Genomic DNA, 25,363 nt, shown 5'->3' with positions numbered 1-25,363 from the left:
ACAAGTATATTCTAAAACTCCATCCTATTTTAATTTTTCTATTTTTAATGCAGAGTTAATCCACACCAACTTTCTTAACCATAAAGCCACTCCAAGCGCTAACTTTTGTTTAATTAGCACTTTGCAAATTAGAACTTCAGTGTGAAAAGTATTTTAAGCATATTGGATGGAACAAAGTATAGTTTGAGAATGTTATCAATCATATAGGAATGGATCAGACAGAACACTGTGAAATCAACAGTGTGCTTTTACTGATATTCCTCATCCCAGTCATTATCCAAGAAACCTGATTTCTTCCTTCTTTTGTATGTTTTGACACTTGGGAGCATCACTAAAGCCCCTTTCAAGCTCCAACACTCCATTTTTTCCCAGACATTTGCTAGTCTAGTCCATTTATTAAGAACTGAAATATAATGGCCATACTGCCCAAGGTAATTTATAGATTCAATGCCATCCCCATCAAGCTACCAATGACTTTCTTCACAGAATTGGAAAAAACTACTTTAAAGTTCATATGGAACCAAAAAAGAGCCTGCATCGCCAAGTCAATCCTAAGCCAAAAGAACAAAGCTGGAGGCATCACGCTACCTGACTTCAAACTATACTACAAGGCTACAGTAACCAAAACAGCATGGTACTGTTACCAAAACAGAGACATAGATCAATGGAACAGAAAAGAGCCCTCAGAAATAATGCCACATATCTGCAACTATCTGATCTTTGACAAACCTGACAAAAACAAGCAATGGGATAAGGATTCCCTATTTAATAAATGGTGCTGGGAAAACTGGACAGCCATATGTAGAAAGCTGAAACTGGATCCCTTCCGTACACCTTATACAAAAATTAATTCAAGATGGATTAAAGACTTACATGTTAGACCTAAAACCATAAAAGCCCTAGAAGAAAACCTAGGCAATACCATTCAGGACATAGGCATGAGCAAGGACTTCATGTCTAAAACACCAAAAACAATGGCAACAAAAGCCAAAATTGACAAATTGGATCTAATTAAACTAAAGAGCTTCTGCACAGCAAAAGAAACTACCATCAGAGTGAACAGGCAACCTACAAAATGGGAGAAAATTTTCGCAACCTACTCATCTGACAAAGGGCTAATATCCAGAATCTACAATGAACTCAAACAAATTTACAAGAAAAAAACAAACAACCCCATCAAAAAGTGGGCAAAGGACATGAACAGACACTTCTCAAAAGAAGACATTTATGCAGCCAAAAACACATGAGAAAATGCTCATCATCACTGGCCATCACAGAAATGCAAATCAAAACCACAATGAGATACCACCTCACACCAGTTAGGATGGTGATCATTAAAAAGTCAGGAAACAACAGGTGCTAGAGAGGATGTGGAGAAATAGGAACACTTTTACACTGTTGGCGGGACTGTAAACTAGTTCAACCATTGTGGAAGTCAGTGTGGCAATTCCTCAGGGATCTACAACTAGAAATGCCATTTGACCTAGCCATCCCATTACTGGGTATATACTCAAAGGACTATAAATCATGCTGCTATAAAGACACATGCACACGTATGTTTATTGCGGCACTATTCACAATAGCAAAGACTTGGAACCAACCCAAATGTCCAACAATGATTGACTGGATTAAGAAAATGTGGCACATATACACCATGGAATACTATGCAGCCATAAAAAATGATGAGTTCATGTCCTTTGTAGGGACATGGATGAAACTGGAAACCATTTCTCAGTAAACTATCGCAAGGACAAAAAACCAAACACTGCATGTTCTCACTCATAGGTGGGAATTGAACAGTGAGAACACATGGACACAGGAAGAGGAACATCACACTCCGGGGACTGTTGTGGGGTGGGGGGAGTGGGGAGGGACAGCATTAGGAGATATACCTAATGCTAAATGACGTGTTAATGGGTGCAGCACACCAACATGGCACATGGATACATATGTAACAAAACTGCACATTGTGTGCATGTACCCTAAAACTTAAAGTATAATAATAATAATAAAAATAATAAAGAACTGAAATATAAAGAGGTAAAATGTAAACTAATCTGAGTAGTAGAAAGAACACTGAATTTAAGAATCAGAAAATCTCTTTCAGTCAAGAATGTGTACATCTGACTTTGTAAACTTGGGGCGTAAATCATTTTAACCTCTCTAGGTTCTATTACTATCACTATTTTGGGTAGTGAATAAATTATAAGTGTAGACTCACCTATGATGTGAGAATGAATTAAGCAAATATGGAAGCACTTTTGAAATATAAATTGCAATTGCAACTGTCCAAGGCCACAAAAGAAATTACTAAAATAACTCAAAGGATATGTTACATATCAAGGATTCAAAACAAAAGAACATCCCCAAAATATAACATTCTAACCGATTTTCTTAATGATTGATCATTTTTAAAAGTCACATAAGGGTAATGATTGAGGAATGATCTGCCACATCTTGTGGTCTGTGGTGTCCTGTTCAGTGATATCATTTTGGCCAACGAGGTACCAAAGAGCAGACGATCACAGTGACATCATGGCAGGATCACTGACAGTGCTCATGATGTGACAATTCTTTATCTTTTATATGTTTGGCTGGTTATAAAGTATTTAATTGGTATTGTTCACATTTATATCATGAGATGAGACATTCTAGTCACCATTATTCAGTTTCTGAATATTCTTGGTGAATGATCTTCAGGGAGCCCTGGCTTCTGACTGAGGGTTTCTAACCTGTGTCAAGCCACCCTACTCCCTCACTTTTCAATCACTTTACCTACGACTAATAGAAAGTTCAAAGCAAAAACCTATTGATTAATTTTCAACTAGCAACAGATCATGAAACACGTTTCGCATGTACATTTTTTTATTCCCATTCTCCTGACCAAAGTAAATTGGCTGGAAATAAAAGACATGTAAAAAATCTCATGCAGTTGTAATAATTGATCTAAGAGGAAAAAAGTAAAAGATGTAGATACCTTGATTGTCTCCTCTTCATCCCATTGGTTAGGGAGGGATTCCACACTATGGTTATGGGGATGGCCCAACACATGACATCTAATACTGGACAGATGAGATTGACAGTAGTGTACAGTCCAGGGGAGGAGAGGAACATACTGCACCATGCAGGGCTGAATGGGGGTGTGCTCAGGAACAGAGGGAATAAGCAGACCCTGTGGAGAGCAGGCTTTATAGTAGCAAGAGCATGGAGTGACTCCTTGTTTCTACAGATGGATGTGATTGGCTCGTTTGAAGAATTCAGTGGGCTGGCAGGGAACTGAAGTCTACTACTCAGGGATAAGCAGGCACTGTGCCTTGTCCTTGTAATAAGGAGGGTTGTTTGGCTAGGAGACCTTATCAGTAGGAGCGAAGTGGGTAGGATGATACAGTTAGGACATCAGAGGCCCTCCCAGTTTAGATGTCAAAGTAGCATATCATTGTTATTTTAAGCCTTGCACTACAATAGACATCATATAAAGACACTTACCGATTTGGACCAGGAGGCAGATCTCCCATAACTTCTATCGTCCATCACCTTTTACCCCTGCTCATAAGTCAAACAATACAGGAAAGTCCTTTCAAAGTCTTAGACAGAATTGGGAGTGCTAAAAGCATTGTTGAGGCCATTCCTAGCCTTCCTTCTTGTTCAGAAACTATAGATCAGAAGTCAAGGGGCCCTCCTTGGCAGCCTGCAGCTGGTGGCTGCCCTGTCTCCAGCAAAGGTTTTGTGACTGTTCGGACACACCACTGTGACTCCCCACGAGCTCCCCTCACCTTAGGCAGGCCCACTTACATTTACCAAGACAAGATAACAGAGTCAATTAACCTCGTCAGTCACTGTGACTATAACTTAGAAGAATAGAAGCCCAGTGATCACACTCAATGAAAATACAAGGTGACAAGAAAGTCATCTGCAGCTGTTTATGGACAAGAATTCGGGGAAAATGTATTAAGAACAGTTATAATTAGAGATACACACAAAAACAGATACGCGATATGCTATATTATAATAAAATTGACATTATAATATTTACTATATTTACATACTGAATACATTTAAAACAATAAAATTAAGTGAAAACATTTTTGTTGTGCTTTTCTGTTCAGTGATATTGTCTTGGTTTTTTATTAAAGTTTTAAATGTTAAATGATGACATTTCAAATATACAGCCAAGTACCAAAATTATTAATAGACACTCAGGTACCAACATACCATATTAACAGACATTAACGTTTTGCTTTACTTGCCTTATAATCAATTTTCTCTGTTTTAAAAAAATAGAAAGCATTAAGCATAGATAAACCACCCCCATCTCATCCTCTACCTCTCTCTCCAGAGGTAACTATCACCCTAAAGTTTGTTTCTTTTCATGTATGTACGTTTAAACTTTCGTTAATATCATATAGACATGTCCATAAATGATATATACTGTTATTTTGTGTGCTTTAAATATTTATACAAACACTAGAAACCATATGGTACATTTCCTTTTGTAACCTGCTTTTCTTACCAACATGTTTTGACATTTATCTGTGTTAATATATTTAGATCCAGTTTGTTCATTTTAAATTTCTGTAGTATTTTATTACGTGAATAAACGAGTTTATTTACTCATTGGCTTACTGAGAACAGTGGTGTTTGTTTCTTGTTTGTTTTTGAAGCAACAAGAAATATAATAGAAACAATCTGTGCTGCAAGGAAGATTTTGTCCACGTCTCCATGGGCACATATGTAATAGCCACTGTAGGCATTAGCCCTATATTTGATAGATGGAAAAACATTTATTTTTGATGGCTCAGCTTAGATAAATATGATATATTCACCGTTGTTGTTGTTGCTGTTGTTTTAACAAATCTTCCTTTCATGATTCTTCTAATAACATTAAAAAGTTAATTTTCCTTTCTTATGGAAACATAAAATGCAAGTTCCCTGATAAATAAACACTATTACCCAAAATTCTTCAAACGAAATTTATGTCATATGTTTTAATATATAAATGTTGACACCACTGGCATTTAAAATAAAATGTGGGTAGAAACAGGGCGTTTAACATTAATATACCTCACACGTTTGCCTACATTAACAAACCTGTACGTCCTGCACATGTATCCCAGAACTTAAGATTAAATTAAATTAAAACATTAATATACCCAATGTTTGCTGATGGCTAGCTTACTTCCAGAATAACTGCAGGTTCTCTGTTCCTCCACCTGGGCCTTGCACAGCTGTCTCCATGAGGTCCTTAGGTGCCTGAGATGCGCCAGTGAGCTGCTGCACAGTCTTCTCATGAGGTCTGCGTCTGGCCTCCTCCCCAGTGTCTGCTTTCCCTAAGCCTGTGAGGTTTCATCTCATCCTTGTCTCAGAGCACCCTGGCCTCTGCAGCTGTAGATGCCCTGGTCTAGAGTCCTGCTTCCTGGATCTACTGTCCTCTCAACTGACGCTGGAGAGGAGCCAGCCCCTGAGCCCTCACTGTGACTAAGCTGTGCTGAGTTCCAGGGAGAAGTGGAGGAAACATTTATCTTCCCAATTCAGTGTCACTTGGGCTTGGATGTGGCACTAGTTATGCCTAAACCCCACAAAATATGACAAAACCTCTTAAAACCAGCCTGCTGGGCTTATGGGTCTAGTCCCTCTCTCCACGGGGCTAGGCTGGGCAGCAGCCAGTGGTGACCATTGTCCTTATTCTCTTCACTGTCCTTTCTCTACCAGTCTACTTCACAGGCATCCCTGCATACAACTCCCTCCTGGCAGCTCCATTCTCTATGCAAATACTTATGCAAATACACTTCCGAGAGCCAGCCCCACATAACCTGATAAGTCAGTTCTAGATTTCTCTTTGGGTATAGCTAAGATCCCTGCCCACAGATACAACACACGACACACACACAGTCGACATACCCCACACCACACCAAACATACTATCAGTATCTTCAGTCTTCAACAGCTCTCTCTCTCCTGGCTCCTTCCCATGGCTCCTTCCTGTGTTTCCACGTGTTCAAGTCTCTTTCATCCTGAACTAAACAAACAACTTAGACCTTCCATAGACCCGCCTCCTCTCTACTGCCCCAACTCTCTTTCATCCTTCACAGACATATTCTTTTAACTTAATTTTAAAATTTTACTGATGTTAACAGTAAAATTTATTTATTTTTTGTTTTATTTAATGTTTACAGTGAACATATATTCAATTTATAACTAAAAAAACATAGTCTCCACAATGGGTTGAATTATGTCTCTCAAAAAAGAAAAGTTTAGGTCCTAACCCCCAGGACTGCACAGTGTGATCCCATCTGGATATAGGATAATCAGGTTAAAATGAGGTCATTGTGATGGGCTCTAATCCAATAGGACTGTTGTCTTTATAAAAAGGGGAAATGTGACATAGACGTACGCATAGGGAGAACACCACGTGAAGATGAAGGCAGAGATTGGGATGATGCTTCCATAAACCAAGCTACACCCCAAATCATCAGCAAACCACTAGAAGTGAGAGGGGGGAAGCTTAGAACAAATTTCTCCCTCAAAAATCTGAGATCAAGTCTGACTTGACCTCAGACTTCTAGCCTCAAGACTGTGAGACAGCAAGTTTCTGTTATTTAAGCCATTCAGTATTTGGTACTTCATTTTGGCAGCCCCTGGACACTGATATTGTCTCTGAATCTCCATTCCCAAATTTCAGTGGTGTCCTGCATCCATCTCTCTCCACTGCCTCATCTCCCACACATGCATCCACTCATTGATACCAGACCTCTGTGCTCATCATTCTGCTGTAATTTTCTCATCTAAGCCACCAATGACCTTCTTGTTGCTAATACTGATGGAACATTCTTCAGCTCTTTCCCAGCCCCTCTGCAACATTTTACCTTGTTTCTCTGTACCTTCTTTCTCTTGTCTTCCATGGAACTGCACTGCCGAGTCTTTCTCCTGCTTCTGTAGTTTGCCTTAGTGCCCTTTGGATTTCCCCTCCCATTGCCGCTTCCTTAAGTGGAAACATTCCTCGGGGTTCTAGCTCAAGTCCTCTTATCTTGCCAGGTTAGCCTATTCTTGAGGATTCTTATTCCTGTTGGCTTTCAGCATCATCTGTCACCAGAATCTCTCATTTAGATTTTTCTCCTGGATTTCAGGCTCCTTCGTGATCAAAGCTCATTTGTTTGATGGAAAAAGAAACCCACTCAAACTAGTATGTGTGAAAGGGGGTTTATTAGGTGGAATCAGGGTTACTTGACCGCTCTAAATAGCAAGAATTACACACCTCACAAAGGAGGAACGGAAGACTGGAGAACAAAACCCACCTTTCTCCACACTCCTCCTCCATGCCACCTACTCCCCATCTTTCATCAGATTCCAGGGGAGAAACACCCAGGGACTTTCCCCGGGTTCCCTATGCTTGCCCTCGAAGGAAGTGCAAGCTCAGTTACCTGTCTGTATTCTGGTCTCTGCTTTGCTCCCCATCCTCATCTCTCTGCTCACTCAGTCACTTTCTAGGTGCCAACCACACCAGCTTTCTTCAAATCCTTGGGGGCCTCCAGCGTGCTGGGGTCCAGGCTCTAAGCATGACTCCTTTCACCTTCCTGGAACAAGCCACCTCCCTTTCCACTTGGCTAACTCCAACTCCTCCAGTACCTCATAGCGCACGTCCACTTCCTTTTGGAAGTTTTCCTGCTCACCTCTACTCCGCCTCCACCACAAGTCTGAGTTTATTATTCTGGATTTGGGGCCCCCAGCACCCAATGTTTTCCACATCATGCACCCACACGGTGTGGCATTTCCATCTATTCTTCCAGGCCCCTCACTGAGCTGAAAAGCTGGAAGCATCTGTGGGACAGAGCAGAGCTTGGTAAGGTGTGTTTGTTAAAGATCACAGGAACCCTTGAGCTAGTACAGGCCAGTGTCAATCACAGTACTATTGACATTTTGGGCTGAATCGTTCTTTTGGGGGAGAGCTGTCTCGTGTGCATCACAGGATGCTACAAGCACTGTTGGCCTCTACCCACTAGATGCCAGTTACACTCTCCCCTCCCTCAATCAGGACAAAAAAAAAAGTCTCCAGATGTTGCCAAGTGTTGCCAAAGTGTTGCCAAAATTGCTCTTGGTTGAGAACCACTGGTTTAGGCTAACAGGGGTGTTTGTCACAGGGATACTGGTGAGAACCAAGGGCTGATGTCGTTAGGGATTCCAGCAAGTGGCCTTCCTGTGTTCCCCAGAATCTTGACATAGGAGCTGAAACAGCTCTGCAAAAGGCGTCTGCCTGGAGTGTGGTTTGTGGACTACGAAGAGCAAGGGGCAACCAGCAGGAGCTGATGCCCATGCATCAGGCAGCTCGTGGAGGCCATGCAGGAGAGTTGGGCTTTCTCCTTCTCACATGTTGGATGCAGACAGGAAGCAACATGGTAATATTTGTAATGTAGACAGATGGAGGCAGCAATGTGAGCAGATATGCAAAGGGTGGAGGTTTAAGACAAGAAGTCTGGACTCTCCATTAGAGGGCTGCAAGACAGGCTGTCACAATGGTGTGAATGAAAAATGTGAGAGCTTCAACTGAGGCAGCAGTTATGCCACCTTCTCCCTCTTATTATTTGTGGTAATGCTTGGATAAGTACACTTTTTAACCTTTTTATTTGGTAATTCGTCTCTTCTTGGTAGGAATAAAGAGCTGGCTAAAAATCCAGAAAAAATTAGCCGGGCATGGTGGCGGGCGCCTGTAGTCCCAGCTACTCGGGGGGCTGAGGCAGGAGAATGGCGTGAACCCGGGAGGCGGAGCTTGCAGTGAGCCGAGATCGCGCCACTGCACTCCAGCCTGGGCGACAGAGCGAGACTCCGTCTCAAAAAAAAAAAAAGAAAAAAGAAAGCTGGCTACAAGAAAGGAAAATAGGATACTTAACTAATTTCCTAGGCTACCTTAAAAACTAAGGGAAATGGAAAATTTGATGGAGAAAAGAAACATTGTAATTTGTTTATCATAAATTACATTGTAATTTAAATGTGAAACATTAGAACAATTTAGTTTTTATTCCTGCCTATATTATTACATACCATTCTTCCTTGTTTTGAAACTCTTAACTAGGTGAGGCAGAGCTAGAAATTGTCTCCTTATATACTTTTCCTGAACAACGGAATTCCAAATTTTTGCTGGCCTCATAGCTTTTGGAGTAAGGTTTTACAGGTATGATAAGGAGACTAAGTTCTGGCCTGATATAGCAGAAGTGAGGAATGTGATTCTTAGAAGTTTTCCTAAAGGGAGGAAGTGAATTCTTTGTTCTCTTTTGCACTGGCTTGAAGGCAGACACGGTGGCTGGTGCTTCAGTAACTATAGTCAGCCATGAGGTGAAAGCACCTGTTGAGGATGTGGCGTAGCAAAATAAAGAAGCCCCACTTTCTGATCCTACAGAACAAGGGCCAGTAAACTTTTTCTCTAAAGGGCCAAATCTTCAGTTTCGTAGACCCTACAGGTCTCTGTCACCTCTAGTCAATTCTGCCATTTGAGGGTGAAAATATCCATGGATAATATAGAATAAATGAGTTTCTAATGTTCCAATTTGTTTTTCGATAAAACTTTATTTGTGGACATTGAAATTTGAATCCCTTATAATTTTCTTTTTTTTTCTAATTCTATGCAAGGAAACAGTAGAATCTCTCATCATTTTCAGCCATTTAAAAATGTAATAATAATTCCTAGCTCCAAAGATATACAAAGACCGTGGTGCCAGATTTGGCACAGGGCATGTTTTGTCCACCCCTGAAATAGATCACCACACAGCCCCAAATTGCTGATCTTTAGGCTTTACCTACAGGAGAGAGACACTTCGGTGTTGCTTCTGCTAGATGGAGTTTGCTCTGATTCAGCAAAACGAATTCCTGACTTAAGATTAGTAGATGCAGCAGTCCCTGGGGGTGCTCCACCCACACGCAACCCATATCAATTCTTTTCCAGCTCCGTGCACCCTTCCGGGTTTCTGTGCTTTGCTTCCAAGGCTTAAACATGCAACTCTCTTTTAAGATAACCTTAGGTCCACCGGCACCTGTGGCTGGAAAGTTGGAAGTGCCTGAGAATTTACACGCCCTCTGGGCAGCCCTTCCCTAGAGAACCTCAAAGCCTCGCTGACTTTTGCATCTGGACGAACTCAGACAGAATTTATACCCTGGAGTTCCCCTGTAGAATCAGGCAGAAGCCTCGCTCCTCAGGACTTTGCCTGACATCACACCTTTGTTCGGTTTGCTCCCGGCTCCTGTCCTGTTTTTCCTGCTCTTTCCTGGACTTCCTATGGGACCACTTCCTTCATAATTCACGTGTACAGAGCCCTTGTCAAGGTCTACTTCTGGCAGCTTCAATCTAAGCCATAGTAATCATCCTTGCTCAAGGAGATTTTTCTCCAGACTCCAATAAAACAGAAGAAAGAGCAGTCTCCTCTATAGAAATAAAAAGGAGTGTTGTAGCTAAAGCCCTTTTTACAGGGCAGCATAATGGGGCTGCTCTGTAGTCAGGGGCTCCAGCGTCAGCCTGCTTATAAACAGTCTTTTGGAGCCTCGAGATTCCTCATCTGTAAATTGGAGCTAATGACAATGACAGCACAGGGGTTGCGTTGAGGCTATGTTGAATATCATGGCACTTATACATCCCGTCCAGCACACAAGAAACACTCCATAAAAGTTAGTTACTATGAGCGTCATTAATATGTTGTCTGAGGCGTTTTGACAGAACCACTGCTACTTGTAAATTCCAACACAGCATTTTCTTGGTACATAATAGAAAAACAAGTGCTATCTGCTGCTCTGTGAGAAGCTGATGATGAATTACCAAATAAGATTTTCTACTGTGTAGGTATATTTGAATATCAGTATGTCCAATTAATTACAGTATACATATAAAGTAAAGGACACATCCTGCTTGAAAATGTCAGCAGTAAGTTAGGCAAATGGCTGCATTCTGAAACCAGCCATACCTGGACCATACTCCCAAATATGCTGCTTCTGTAGAGACATGAGTATTGATTTGCCCAATCAGATTGCCAATACTTATCTCGTAAGGTTACTGTGAAGATTAGACCAAACTGTGCATAAAAAGCACTTAGCTACTCTTTATTAGGAATTTACTATGTCCCCGGCACCGTGCTATTATTATCCATGCCCCATTCCCCGGAAGAGAACTGGTGAGTTCCAAACATCACTGAGATACCTTTACCCTGACGACAAGGCAGCAATGGCACCGACTCCCAGAAGATCATCTTTTAGAAAATAATCACCTGCTTTTTTCCTTGGCCATTAGCCTTCTTGGGTTAGTTTGCTAGAAACCAACCCCCCAACAACAAAGAAACACCAGGGAAAATGAGCCTCTTCCTTGCTGCCGAAAGCAGGGGGAGCCGCCTCCTCTTACAGGCTCTTCACTATGGTTGATACAAGTGAGTCTCCGTTTTTTAGCTTCAGTACCATCCAGTCAATGCTTCGTAGGAAGAGCCGCATGTCGGAGTGTTAACATGCCAGTGTTTGTACATCTCTCTGGGAGCCCTCCTGGCAGAGCCCTCCTCTGCACCAGCACAGAGGTCTGATGTGGGACGGGCAGGCTGTCAGAGCTCAAAGAGAAAAGAAATCTCTTCTGTATAGGCCAGGAAGGTCTCACCAAGGAGGCTTTTTGCTCTGCTTGGGAGGGAATGGAAAGAAAAAAAGGGAACACCACACCCTTCAAAGGCCTCAGTAAATATTTGAAGCGTGCCTAGGTTTGGCCAAATGAGAACTCCCCTTATTTAAGTATTTATGAAATGATCAAATAGCAAGATTGTATTTCCATGAGCTAGAGAGTTCTTATTTAGTGGCACAGATTTTTTTTGTTGTTCAAACTTTTTTCTTTTTTTGCCACATTCAGCAATTGCTATCAGATGCTGAATGTCTGTGGTCACATACTCAGCTTCCTGTTTATAAATGCGCTCTGTTTTCAGTGAGTCAGCAGTTTCTTGCTCTACAGAGAGGTAAAACTGGCCGTGTCAGGGCCATGGGGGGTTGAATGAGCTTTGTGAATGGCCCAGTGTGTGCTGGGTCTCATGGTTTGTGTGAACAGGTACTCACACTGTGGCTGTCCATAAGCTAAAATAATTCAGCCCAGTGAGTCTGGTGGTTACTCATCTGATTTTGTCCAAGCGAAACACAGCCAGACACTAAAGTGGTATGGACAGATATTAACCAGTAATAACTATTGCAACAGGGAAGAGTCCAATGTAAACTGAACTCAGCTTCGATTTGTGCAGAGGTGACTGGACTTTTTTTTTTTTTGAGACGGAGTTTTGCTCTTGTCACCCAGGCTGGAGTGCAATGGCGTGATCTCGACTAACTGCAACCTCTGCCTCCCAGCTTCAAGTGATTCTCCTGCCTCAGCCTCCTGAGTAGCTGGGATTACAGGTACCTGCCATCACACCCAGCTAATTTTTTGTATTTTTAGTAGAGATAGGTTTTGCTATGTTGGCCAGGCTGGTCTCAAACTCCTGACTTCAGGTGATCCACCTGCCTGGGCCTTCCAAAGTGCTGAGATTACAGGTGTGAGCCACCACGCCTGGCCCGACTAGGCATTTTTAAGGAAGAATGAGGGAATAGGAAGGAGGGCAAACAGAACCAGTAGGGTCAGGGAAGTGAAAAGTTACAAAGGGCTGTTCAGTATAAATGCAATCAGACCAGCTGTGCCTGCTAGCTGGCACTTAGGGAAGTTAGGATTCTATCCTCTCTGAGACTGGGAGACAGAGGTCCTTACCTTTCCTGATGAATACATTCAAAGGAATAGCTTTCAGGGCCTTGAGAAACACACTCCTGGGTTGTAGGAGATACGTATACATCTCAAAGGTTACAGAGAAGGAACTCACAATTGCCCTTCTTAGTAAGTGCTCTAAGAAAGAGTGGTCAGGCTAGCTCCAGGTGTGGGCTGGAGCAAGCAGTAAATTCCCCTGGCAGCCTTGAGCTTTCTCAGGCAGGCATCCTTAAGGGGGTAGGAGCATCCTAGGGATGTGGCCTTGAGGTACTGGAAACCTTGTTAGCGATTGTGCAAGTGTTTTAGAGCAAGGCTGAGGCCTGGCTGAGAAGAGGGCTCAGAAGAGCCTGGCTAGAGTTTGCTCAAGGTCAGAGTCTTTGTCACTGCGAGGCAGCCCAGGGTCTGTCTTTGGGACTTCACTTACTTGCTTTGGCGCTACTGCTTCCTGACCTCGCCTACCAGTCCCATCGTCAGCCGCAGTGGCCTCCAGCTGCCAGGTGGGCTGGAACTTCAAACGACTGATGTCCTCGAAGAGCCTGGGAGTTCTGGACTTTCCTGCTTCCCCTCCCCTGGCCCCAGCACATGCTGCTCCATCTGCCCCTCCTTTCACACCCCCTCATAAGCCAGCTCCACATCGCCTTTGGAATTCGGTTTTTCCTTCATCTCTTCCTGTGAAAGCCTTCCCTGAGCTCCAGTACCTGGGTTTGGCATTCCCACAACACCAAGCTCTTCTCTCCTGGAGCATTTATTGCACTGTATTTCAGAGAATAGTTAAGCATCAGTTTCCTCCACTAAACTGTAAGCCATAGGAGAGCAGGGACTAGGTGCAATTCAATCAGCAGGTGCTTACTGAGTGCTTGCTGAGGAGTGGATGGGTGGTACCTGTCCTTTGATGCCTCCTCTCAGGACCCTGTTCTTAATGATTGGAAACACAGGCTCTGGGTTTGAATCCCAGCTTTTCCAATTACTCGCTGTGTGACCTTGGGCAAGGTGCTTCACCCCTCTTTGCCTAAGTCATCTCAACTGTCAGGAGGGTAGATGATGATCTCCATCTCACCGGCGGCTGTGAGGGTTAAAGGCATTGTATGTGTACCTGCTTGGAAGAGAGCGGGGCACAAGGAATCCTCAGTATTATTACCACTGTGTGTTCCAAGGAGGCCATCAGCTACTCTGCCAATGACTCATTGAGTGAATAAACGCCCAACAGTGCACTGGCCTTTACTGCTTCTGTTTTCTAACTGAGAAGAATGACTTCGAGAGACTCAATGCCTTACTCCCCACCTAAGCCCGGCTGGCTGTTGTTCTGATGTGGGGCAGGTGACATGTGGAGCCATGGAAGCTGAAGGGCAGAGCTGCATCCGGCCAGGACACTGCCTCCGCCTCAGCAGCTTCCCTCTCTGCTCTCCCATCTCTGTTTCCCCCAGAATTGCCTGCGCTCAGGTACAGCTTTCCTCCCCTGCCCGTTCCAACCTGGACCCTCCCCACAAACTCTCTCACACTCTCTCTCCATCTCTCTATCACTTACACCCTCACACACACAGCCTCACAGGCACACTCACACTCTCACATGCACACTATCACGTGTATATTCTTACACTCACACACACTCTCATACACTCTCATACACACTCACACACTCATCTCACACTGTCTCATACTGTCTTCATCATCCACACGTACACAGCCACAAACACACACTCTCACGTACACATTTACTCTCTCATATACTCTTACACCCACACACGCACACACTTTCTCATGCACACTCACATATATGCGCATTCATATGCTCAACTTTCTCCTTGTCTCTCCCATGTACACACACACACACTTTCTGATGCACTCACACTCCCACGTGAACATTCACACTCTCATTCACATATTCTTACAAGCACACACACACATACTTTCTCATGCACACACACAGTCATATGCACACTCACACATGTTCATACTCTGCCTCATGCTTTCTCTTTGTCTCTCCCATGTACACACACACACACACACTTTCTGATGCACTCACTCTCATATGCACACTCATGCACACTTACACCCACACTTACACACACTCTCACGCCGTCATCCACAAAACAACAGGAGCTAAGATCACCAGTGGCCTCTGTGCCATGGAAGCCCAGGACATTTTCAGTCTGCAGTTCCCCAACCCCTCCCAGGAGCATCAGAGTTGCTGGGTCCCCTTCCCTGTCAGGACACTCTCCCTTCTTGGATTCCAGGGCCCAGCGTTCTCCTGGTTTTCCTCCCACCGGTTCTCTGTCTCCTTTGCAGGTCTGCCCTTTCTTACTCGGCCAGTAAGTTCACAGACTCTTCCTCCTCTCTCTTCCTGCCCTCTGCCAGGACATCCGGCATGTGGCTCCAAACACCAGCTACAGGCAAACAGATCATGAGCAGCCTCCTTCCTTACACCTGCTCTTCCTTCTGCCTGGAATGTATTCTACTTCTAGGTCTCTGTTCAAACGTCACCTTGTCAGAGAGAACATCCCTGGCCACCAGAACCAGAATAGCCCCTTACTCCTTCTCACCATCTATCCCATTAACCCTGGTTTAGTTTTCTTTCTTCCCTGTTACTGCCTGAAATACTCTATATTTGTTTATTATGTGTTCATCCCTACTAGAGGGTAAGCTCTGGGAGAATTTGCAGCAGACACTAGTCTAGGTGCCAGAGACATAGCAGCAAACAAAAATGTTAAGGTCTTAATGAATACTTGCAAAAATGTGTGAATGAAATGAAATTTTAGCTACAGCATTCCTCCGAGCTCCAGAGCAATACAGTCAATTGCTGACTTGGCAGCTTCTCCTGGATGTCTCAGCAGTATCTCAAACTAAGTCTCTCTAGACCAACAGAACTTTCTATGACAATGGAAATAGCCTATATCTGCACTATCCAATGGGGAAGCCACTAGTCACAGTGACTGGAGCACTTGAGATGTGGCAAGTGTGACTGATGAGCTGAATTTTGAATTCCGTTTATTTTTAATTAAACCTAAAATGTAAAAAGCCATATGTAGCCAGGGGCTGCCATATGGGGCTGTGTAGTTCTTATCCGAACTGATGATCCTCTGCCCACACCTGGTCCAGTGGTCTCGACCTTAACAAATGGCACCACCATCCACCCAGATGAGAAAGCCGACAGCCAGGAGTCATTCTCGACCAGCTGCCTTTCCTGTGAGTCAATCCATCACCAAGTCCTATTGATTTTGCCATATGTATATATATATATATATATATATATATATATATTTCCATTAATTCCACTACTGACACCACCCCAGAGGAAAATACGTCATCTCTCATCTTGATTAAAGCCTCTTAACTGAATTGTTTACTCCACTTTCCCTTTCTCCGATTCAGTCTCCATATTCCTCCAAAGGGAGCCACAATGCATTGGGTGCACCCTGACCTTGCATCACCCATTCATGCAATTGAATATCCTTCAATGGGTGGCTTCTGTGGATGGCCTGCAGGTTCCTGCAGGGGCCTGAGTCCTGCTCGTCTTCACTGCAGGCTCTCTGCCACTCTCTCTAGGCTCCAGCGACAGACACACTGTTTCAGTCCCGCATTTGGGTCATGCTCCCTCCCACCACAGTGTTAGTCTGCCCTGATCACCGGGCAAGGTCACATCCCTATTACATGTTTTCACACCACATACCTGTCCTTGGCACTTGTATAGTTATGTAGCAATTAACTAACGTTTTCCTTTCCTGCTGGACGGTAAGCTTCCTGGAGCAGGAACCTCATGTGTTTTCATGGCCACTTAGCAATATCTGTCTAATAGCAGAAGCTCCATGAGTATTGTTGAGTAAATGTATAGCCAGATAGTCTTTTGAGATAATAACTATGTTTTTCTTTCTTTCTTTTTTCCGGTTGCCCGATTGAGTCAATGATAGTGGATACAGCTTAGAACAAAAGAGTCAACTGGGGAAACCGGCTTGGGAAACATGGCAAAACCCCATCTCCACTAAAAATATAAAAATTAGCAGGGCACGATGGCAATGCCCGTAATTCCAGCTACTTGGAAGGCTGAGGCATGAGAAGGTCTTGAACCCAGGAGGTGGTGGTTGCAGTGAGCCGAGATCACACCACTGCACTCCAGCCTAGGTGACAGAGGCAGACCCTGTCTCAAAAAAAAAAAAAAAAAAAAAGAGTCAGTTAGCTACCTCAATGAATGTTTTAAACCCATAGCAAACACGTGGTAAAAGGATGCTTGGAAAAACAAACATGTTTTAAATCTTAGCTTTGAATTAGTGAAGTCCATGTTCTGGTTATTACAGCCACATGATAAATCATCCGCAAACCTAATGACATAAAGCCATAGCTATTTTATCATGCTCACAGATCCTGTTATAGGTGAAATTGTGCACCCTCCATCAAAATTCATATGTTAAAGTCCTAACACTCTGGGTACATTAGAATGTGGCCATAATTAGAGGTAAAGTCTTTACAGTGGTAATTATGTTAAAATGAGGTCACCAGGGTGGGCCTTAATCCAATAAGACTGCTCTTCTTTTTTTTTTTTTTTTTTTTTTTTTTTGGACATAGACATACAGAGAGAAGGCTCAGGGGAAAGACAGCCCTCTACAAGCCAAGGAGAGAGGGCTCTGAAGAAACTAACCCTGACAGCACCTTGATATTGGATTTCTAGCCTCCAGAACTGTGAGACAATAAATTTCTGTTGCTTAAGCCACCCAGTTTGTGGTAGTTTGTTATATGGAAGCTCTAGCAAACTGATGCAGATCTCATCAGTCAGAAATTAGGAAAGGGCTCCACGGTGACAGTGGATCTCTGCTCTGTGATGCCTGGAGCCCCAACTGGGAAAACTCATAGGAAGGGGGTGACCCCGTGACTGGAGGGCTGCAGTCACATGCAAGCTTGTTTATTCATATTTGTGGTACCTGACTTGGTGGAATGGATTGAATTTGTGTCCCCCCACTCACCCTTATTCATATGTTGAAGTCCAAGTTCCCAGTATCCCAGAATATGACGTTAATGTAAATAGGATTGCTGCAGATTTAATTAGTTAAGTTAGGATTAAGGTCATACTAAAGTAGGATGGCCTCTAATACACCATGACCGCTCTCCTTATGAAAAGGGGAGAGTTGGACACAGGTCCACACACACAGGGAGAGCTTCATGTAAAAATGAATGCAGGGACCAGGTGCAGTGGCTCATGCCTGTAATCCCAACACTATCGGAGGCCAAGGTGGGCGGATCACCTGAGGTCAGGAGTTCGAGACCAGCCTGGTCCAACATGGTGAAACCCTGTCTCCACTAAAAATACAAAATTAGCAGGGCTTGGTGATAAGCACCTGTAGTCCCAGCCACTCAGAAGGCTAAGGCAGGAGAATCATTTGAACCTGGGAGGTGGAGGTTGCAGTGAGCTGAGATCATGCCACTGCACTCCAGCCTTGGAGAAAGAGTGAGACTTTGTCTGAAAGAAGAAATATTAAAACAGAGAGTGGGTGATGCAGTAGAAGCCAATGAATGCCAGAGATTGCCAGCAAACCACCAAGAGCTGAGAGAGGCATGAAATAGATTTTTCCTTGCAGTCTTTAGAAGAAACCAACCCTGCTGACATCTTGATCTGAGACTTCCAACCTCCAGAACTGTGAGACAACACATTTCTGTTTGTCTAAGTGTTGTATAAGCCACTCAGTTTGCAGCACTTCGTTACAGCAGCCCTGGAGAGAGAACACAATCAGGAAGACTTCGGACCAGCACACCTATCCATGGACTTTCTGCGTATCTTCCCACGGACATTTCTGGCTTCAGGGCAGTCGGACTTCTTCTATGACAGCTCAGGACTCCAACCATGTGTGTGTTCCAGTGAACAAGGCAGAATTTGCATCACGATTTATGACTCAGTTTTGGAATTTATTCACCGTCCCTTCCACCATACTTTATTATCAAAGCACCCCACTAATTCATCCAGATTTGAAGGGAGGAGGGTTAGTCTCCATTTCTTCATGAGGGAGTAGGAAGATCCCATTGTAGACGACCGTGTGAAATGAGAGATATTGTTGTGGCCACTTTGGAAAATGCAATCTGTCACTACCCACAACTTGAAGAAGAGAGCATAAAGCATTCAACAATAGATAGAAAGAGACTAGACGAAGAGCTAGACCTATGCCTTTCTTGGGCGGAGACAGATAGAGAGTTACATGTACAGTTCCCTGAGAAAGGTGTGAGAACTCTACTCTCTGCTGAGTTAAAGCCCTGGTGGTGACAGTGAAGGGACGAGACCCAGGACATATCTAGGAGGATGCCAGGGATGGGGACCTGAGCCTTGCTGCCCAGATACAGTTCAGGAGATGCTGGTCCCACCGAGACGCTCCTGACCACCACAGTGCCAGTGTGGTGGAATGAGAAAGGCTGAACGAGGCATCTAGGAAGACATGCCTGAGGGCAGCCACAGAAAACCCCTACCACTCTAGCACCGGTTGGAGACAGCACACAAGAGTTCTCCTGGGAAGTGTCCCCTGGGCACAGGGTGTGTGGATGTAGCCCTGATAGAATCGAGGACATTGGCAATGGGGGCCAGCTCCTTGATAATTCTGCATTTTTAGTGCCTTTAACTGTGGTTTTTCAGTGACACTATTCTGAGGTTTGCTTTGTTATTTTTAAATTAACATTTGATTGATTAAAATTACAAATTTTAAAACCTACTTCTACCTTTTGCTTTTAAGTGAAGCTTGTGAGTAAAGTTTGCTAGTCTTGCAAACATTTATATTTGAACAATTACTTTTTAGGGGATTTTTGCTTAATATGTGATCCATTTATAAAGTTAAATACATTTAAATATTTCAAATGACATTTATACTTTTAATATATTTATTTCCACTTAAAGGCTTTCCGCTTCATGTCCACTTCAAATTTCTAACTTCCGGAGTTAGAAATTTATTAGATTTAGAAGGGCTACTTAAACTTAAATATGGTGAACCTAAGTTATCTTAAGTGTTCCAGTGCTATATAAAACAGTAAGATTTTTACTTAAAAATAACAAGGTAAAATCAATTACTCAATTTTTTAAAATTGGACTTATACGAGTGGCCATTTAGTCTTTTTTTTCTTTTTTTTCATTTTTGAGATGGAGTCTCACTCTGTCGCCCAGGCTGGAGTGCAGTGGTGCAATCTCGACTCACTGCAACCTCCGCCTCCTGGGTTCAAGCGATTCTCCTGCCTCAGCCTCCCGAGTAGCTGGGACTACAGGCATGCACCACCACACCCAGCTAATTTTTGTATATTTAGTAGAGACGGGGTTTCACCATGTTGGTCTCAATCTCTTGACCTCGTGATCCGCCCGCCTCGGCCTCCCAAAATGCTGGAATTACAGGCATGAGCCACCACTCCCAGCCCGAGTGGCCATTTATTCTAAGTCCAGTTCTCTTAAAAGTTATAAACACGTGAACTATAAAATATTTTATATACCCTAATATAAAATTAATATAAAATGTTAATATTACTGCTTGAAGTCCTCAAATATTTTTACATGTAATTCCAAATCTTTCCAGTTCCACCAAGGAAACTACTATATAAGCCCACACAATATTTACGGCTAACTTTTCAGCTTCCTTATTCTTGCATTAGATCAAACAAGGGTCTGGGAGGCTTGGCAAGGACCAGAAGACCCTGGTAGGTGTATGCAGTGGACAACAGAGCTTTAAGGAGACGACCTCTGCCCGCTAAGTTCAAGTTATAAATGTCCTAATTCTACTGTCTGCTCAAAGAGATTGAGACTCGTATCAGGATTAGTGTTGATTAAAGTCTCTTGAAAAAGATATTGATGTATTTTAAGAAGTAAAGAAATTCAAAATCTAAAGAGGAACTTGCATTCTTTCAGATCTGTCAGTCCTTTGGCCCTAAGAATAGTAGCATGGTCTGTGGTGGAACTGTGCACAGGCCTCATGGCTTCTCCAATCAGTGAGTCATTCAGCTGACACACACTGAGATGAATTTTACCTCCATCTGTGCTGGCCTCTACTGACGACCGCCATGGACCAAACAGCTCTGCCCAGGACCCTGCTATACTGTCCAGGAGCCTTTGTGTGAATCACTAAGAGATGCCTCTTCCTCCAAGCTGAAACCACCCCACGCAGGGCTCCTACTTGGAGAGGTGAGCAGAAGGGAAGAACTGCAGCTTTTGTTTGCTTCCAGATCCAGGCACTTTTTTTTTTTTTTTTTTTTAAGAGATGGGCGCTGGCTATGTTGCCCAGGCTGGTCTTGAACTCCTGGTCTCAAGCAATCCTCCCACTTCAGTTTCCCAAAGTATTGAGATTACAGGGTGAGCCATTGTGCCTGGCCTCCAGGCACCTTTTGAGAGGCAAACAGCACAACTGCCCATGGCAGCTCTGCCCTACCTCTTTGATTCCAGAACTGAGGATAAGACCCCCAGTCTCTCAGCAACCCCTGCATAGAAGGGAAGGAGAAAAGAGAGAGGGACAATCCTGAATTAACTGTTTACTCAAAAGAGACTGAGAAAATCCAGAACTGCCAAACTACTCTGATTGGGCAAGAATAAGATTCTCTAGAGAGCATAAATCGGGGCTCAAATGCAAGGTTTTCTATAAAGCACATCTTGCATATAGATCACATTCCTTAGCCTGTCTGGATCTCAGTTTCCACATCTGTGAAATGGGACGTTCTCTAGACCAATGCTTCTCAAATGTTATTATATGTAGAAATCAGCTAGGAATCTTGTTAAAATGCAGCTTCCCTTCAGTGGGGATAATGCAATGTCTTGGATTCTGTATTTCCAGCAAACTCTCAATTGTTTCAACCCCCTGGACCACACTTAATAAGTGGAGACAATTCTAAGGTCTGCCACACTATGGTTACAAATTATCTGTTGTGAATAAACACCTAATTGTCATATGCTGAGGACCTGCCCTACAAAGTTAGAAATCACTTTTTAGTTGAGCTCTGTGTCTATTCTTGAAAAGGAATGGCCCATCTCTCCCCTCTCCGGTTGCCTCCTATCCTCTCTAACCTCAATGCCATCCTTTTTTTTTTCTTTTATTCATTTCACGATATCTGCAGAAAAGAGAAAAAAACAAATAGCAGTGCCACCAGAACCAAAGCTGAATGCTTGAGAGAACCTTCAGAAATATGTTTAGGGGAGGATAAAAATATATCTTTTGATACACTTTAAATGAGTGATTGTGGAGGGTGGGCACGGGGACTGATGAACATTTTAGAGAAAACTGAGTAAATGGTGAAATATCTTAATGAAACGTGAACATTAAACACTGAGACCACATATCCTGTTGACCAGTTCAGAAAATATGTTTTGAGACAAAACATTTGAAATAGCGATTGTCTCAGAAAATCCATAGCGAAAGGTCTCTGCGATGTTGATTTTACAGCAATTGTCACTCTTCTTCCCAGCAGGGGTGGGGGGGAAATACATAGACTGCATACATGCACACATACACGTATACTCACACATGTACATATGTATTATACACATATACACCACATGCTACACATACACATTCTTTTTTACCTGGAAAGGAACTAAAAACAAAATAACCAAGGAATGTCCTTTAATAGAAGCCTCACTTCCTTCCACACAAATTTATTAAGCCTCTGTTAGTTACCTCCTCTCCTGCCCACCCCAAGAGACCCATGTGCTGTGATAGGCCTCACTTTGGTTGCTGTTCCCCAACAGACTTAGAGTCCTGGACCCGGGTCAGGCTCCAGTGCACAGAAGCCCACACAGAAGCCTGGCTGCTTCCCCTCAAACTAGAGCATCATGAAAAGACAAGCAGTGGGGCTCCACCTTCCTTCCTCCAAAGGTTCAGTGGGACGTTGAGCCAGGCTTGCTCTTAGGGTCTCCCAGGCCAGGGGTACTCCCAACCCCCCATTAGAGCAGCCTCTGTTCAGTGCCAGGACAGATCGGAGTGTCAGTCACCCGCTCTTCCCAGTAGGAACCCTCATGTCGAGATTACAAACAGATCCTCCGAGTTTTGTTACCTGCTCAATAATAAAAATGGGTCTAACTGACAAGGTTAAATGACCCTGGGCCCATGGTGCAGGGGCAGCAGCCCCTAGTCTTTGGATGTGCTTCTTTAATGATTGTTTTTAATTCTCCTAAGGAAAAGAGGATGGTTCTCCTCCCAGTTTCTGATTTTCTCTTCAGGTTTTTGATTTGGTATAACCTTAAGAATTTCCTTGTGGCATCAGTGAGGGAAAATATCCATCTTAGATTCTGAAACACCCACTTCTAAATCAAAGAAACCTGTTTTAGAGTTTGTTTGTATATAGAAAGCTAGTCCTCCCTCCCTCCTTCCCTTCCATTTTTTCCTCTTCTCTCTCCCTCCCTCACGCCACACACATCTACCACAGGGCAAAGATGAGTACTAGGCCTTATGAGACACCTAAGACACATTTCCTTTACTGGATTGTAAACTACTTGAAGGCACAGTTAAGACACAAATACAAATGTTTCCAATCTAAACAGCCTAAGAGAGTTGTTAATGAGATTTCAGAAAAAGGAGTGATAACAGCTAGTCGGAGATAATTCAGGTTAGAGAGAATTCGAGAAGACTGAAAACTGATGAATGGGGCCTTAAGTGCACAGGAAGTCACCCGGCATTCCTAGAAGAAAGGCCCAAGTAAAGCCAATCGCCAGAAAATCAGGGGCTGCCTAGTCGTTCACTCAAGCTGGAGTGTATGTATGTGAAGGAGATAAAGATGGGGAAGTATGTGGTGGCCAGAAGGTCTGGGTGCCAAACTAGGACATTTGATGTCATGGGTCTCCACTGCAGGGACATTACCCATCTGGCCTTGGGAGGACTCATTTGGCACTGTTTTGTAGAATGAACTTGGTGGGAACTGAGGGAAGAAACACCAGTTAGAAAGCTAAGTGGGGAATGATGGGGTCTGGAGTTGAGAAGATGACATTGGGAATGGACAGGAGGTAAAGGATGGACTAGATAGATGGAACTTGGGGACTGGTTGGATGGGGGTATGTGAATAGGGGCAGGGGGTAAACACTGACTGCAAGGTGGCAAGCCTGGGCAGGGCTGCTCCTGCACCATCAACCAGGTTGTGCACTTCCCAGCTCTGGGGACATCATGCACACAGCTATAGTACAAATGGCACCCGCCCCCAGCCATCAGGCAGCCAGAGGTTGTGAACCTGGCTGACTGGGAGGAAGGCAGCACCAGAAATGGAGATCAGAGCAGACAGGAAGAGGAATAAGCCCTGGAGGAAGTACATGTGGGCAGCACTTATTAAGAGAAACAGAAAAAGATAATGAGTTTAATTTTGGATGTATTAGAGAACGTTTCCACATTAACGGTTATGAGAAGAAAAGAATCTATATCAAAAGCTAGAAGAAGGGACTCCTTGACAAGAAGGATGCTCCTGTCTAGCTCAGCCTCCCAGCCCCTCCTCTCTCCTGCCCGTGCTCCCCATGTCTCTGGTCACAGTATTGAATTAGAAGCACAGCTGACATGTGTGCAAAGCTCAGAAATCCCAGAGCTACAGTGGGTAAGAAAAACAGGTCAGCGAATGCACTCAGAGCCTGGGCAGAGGGGAGGCAGGGCCCATGGCAGTATCCAGGCAGTACACAGAGAAACATACCTGTGCACACCTGGGGAGAGAGAAGCTCCTAGAGTTTAGAGATCATCTTGCCATCATCCCATGGAAAAATGTCAGGTTCTCTGAGGATCCCAATCCCTCATTTCCTCAGTAATGATGTGTGCAATTGTGCAATTGTTGCTAGTGGGTATGGGATGGGTGAGGTGGAGTAGTGAGTAGGAGGTTGGTTTCAAATGGAAACTCTGAGCTGTTTTCATCCTGGGAATCAGACGTGCCTCAGCATATTTAGAGGACTCAGGCTTGCAGAGACTATCTGGCATACTTTCTTCTCTCTTCCTTTGCATGAGGTACAAGGACACTTGGGCATGATTCATGTTATTTGATTTAAGGAAAATATGTTGGGGCCAGGGGTAGGGAAAGAATATTTTGAGCACAGGAGAGTTGCTGTAAGAAGTCATCCCAACAAGACTAATGTCCTGTGAATCAAAACTGTGTCCCATGGAAGAGAGCCCTGGGGCTAAGATGCCTGTGGATTGTGGCAGCATTGAGTAGTCCTGGGTAACACTGCAGTCATGCCCCAGGTAGCACAAATTCTGGCATTTATTAAATGTTAAATATGGAATAGGCTTGCATATTGAACTGGTACAGGGAAAGTATCCATTTAAATATTTTCTTTTATTATCGTTGCTTCTTTCCCAATAGTTGGGCACTGTTATTATTCTCATTTTACAGATGGCAGAGAGGGGTTAGGCCACCCACCCTCCCACAGTGATACCAGCTGGCATGTGACAGAGCTGGATGCTGATCCTTGTGCTCTCATCCACCACGCAGTGTTCCATGGAACTGACAGCAGCCTGAACAATGAACTTTGTTTATCAGCAGCATCAATTGCTGGTGATATTATCATGAGGAACTCATTTGGTAGAGGTAGAAGTTTTCTAATCAGAGGCATCAATGCCTAGAGCAGAAGCAGAGCAAAGATGCCATGAGGTAGGTGAAAGGTGCTCAGGTTCTCCTTGGGGGCTTCCAGAACTGGTTAGAGAGGAAACCAGTGGAACTTGAGCATCATACATTAAT

At 43.6% G+C, this 25,363-nt stretch overlaps 1 protein-coding gene and 1 long non-coding RNA gene across 2 annotated transcripts in view; one reads left to right on the top strand and one right to left on the bottom strand.

Annotated features, from left to right (window-relative positions):
• Positions 1 to 11,640, bottom strand: part of LOC129467571 (uncharacterized) — a 100,629-nt gene extending 88,989 nt beyond the window's left edge. The window contains exon 1 of the long non-coding RNA XR_010116911.1: positions 11,241 to 11,640. This is a non-coding gene — a long non-coding RNA (uncharacterized lncRNA). The remainder of the gene's footprint in view (positions 1 to 11,240) is intronic.
• Positions 1 to 25,363, top strand: part of SNX18 (sorting nexin 18) — a 284,676-nt gene that overhangs the window by 238,050 nt on the left and 21,263 nt on the right. The gene's annotated exons all lie outside the window — the stretch shown is intronic.

The sequence above is a fragment of the Symphalangus syndactylus genome, chromosome 18, assembly GCF_028878055.3.
Source record: "Symphalangus syndactylus isolate Jambi chromosome 18, NHGRI_mSymSyn1-v2.1_pri, whole genome shotgun sequence".
Taxonomy (NCBI): domain Eukaryota; kingdom Metazoa; phylum Chordata; class Mammalia; order Primates; family Hylobatidae; genus Symphalangus; species Symphalangus syndactylus.
This window is presented reverse-complemented; position numbering and strand designations above follow the sequence as displayed.